We start from the raw sequence: 1,348 nt of genomic DNA, 5'->3' as shown, positions 1-1,348 counted from the left end.
TTCGGGAAGTCCGATTCGCCTGCTGGAATTACCGCACGGCCTGGACAGCTCGCTCCGACGAATCGGTTTTTTCCATTTTTTCCGAAAAATAAATTTTTGTAATTTTTTTTAACGTTAAAAACGTTAATAAACGTCATGTTTACGCATGGATTAAACATTGAAATAATTTTAAAACGCTTATTAAAAAAGTTGGTGTCGACCGTGGGACTTAGAAAAATTTCGGGAAGTCCGATTCGCCTGCTGGAATTACCGCACGGGCTGGACACCTCGCTCCGACGAATCGGTTTTTTCCATTTTTTCCGAAAAATAAATTTTTGTAATTTTTTTTAACGTTAAAAACGTTAATAAACGTCATGTTTACGCATGGATTAAACATTGAAATAATTTTAAAACGCTTATTAAAAAAGTTGTTGTCGACCGTGGGACTTAGAAAAATTTCGGGAAGTCCGATTCGCCTGCTGGAATTACCGCACGGGCTGGACACCTCGCTCCGACGAATCGGTTTTTTCCATTTTTTCCGAAAAATAAATTTTTGTAATTTTTTTTAATGTTAAAAACGTTAATAAACGTCATGTTTACGCATGGATTAAACATTGAAATAATTTTAAAACGCTTATTAAAAAAGTTGGTGTCGACCGTGGGACTTAGAAAAATTTCGGAAAGTCCGATTCGCCTGCTGGAATTACCGCACGGGCTGGACACCTCGCTCCGACGAATCGGTTTTTTCCATTTTTTTTGAAAAATAAATTTTTGTAATTTTTTTTAATGTTAAAAACGTTAATAAACATCATGTTTACGCATGGATTAAACATTGAAATAATTTTAAAACGCTTATTAAAAAAGTTTACTCTTGACCGTGGGGACTTAGAAAAATTCCGGCTTGCACGGATTCGACCACTCTGTTTTTCGGAGTTTCTGAGAAAAATAAATTTTTGTAATTTTTTTCATTATGATTTCTGAGTTCTCCCAGTAGTTTAATGTAAGGATTAAGCATTTAAAAATTTTTAAATCGAATATTAAAAAAGTTTACTCTTGCAATTTTTGGAAAAAAAAAATTCTAAAAAATTTTTCTTTCGGTGGAAACTAACGTTTAATATGTACAATAACGATTTATCGAATAAAAATCGTATGTTAATATATGTTCGAATCGACCATAGTTTCAGCGGCTAAGTACCAGCAGCCCGGCCGGTTGGTCTGTACGCGCGGCAGTTTACCACCATAAGCGCCCGTGCTGAGCGGCCGGCGCCGCGGTCGTCGCGGCCGCCCGTTTGGTTACTATAAGAGAGCACGTCGGTTCGAGCGGACCGGTCGGCGCAGCGGCGGGCGAGCGGCTATTCTACGATCTCGG

The sequence above is a fragment of the Nomia melanderi genome, unplaced genomic scaffold (genome assembly GCF_051020985.1).
Source record: "Nomia melanderi isolate GNS246 unplaced genomic scaffold, iyNomMela1 scaffold0084, whole genome shotgun sequence".
NCBI classification, from domain to species: Eukaryota; Metazoa; Arthropoda; class Insecta; order Hymenoptera; family Halictidae; genus Nomia; species Nomia melanderi.
Note: the sequence above shows the minus strand (reverse complement) of the source record.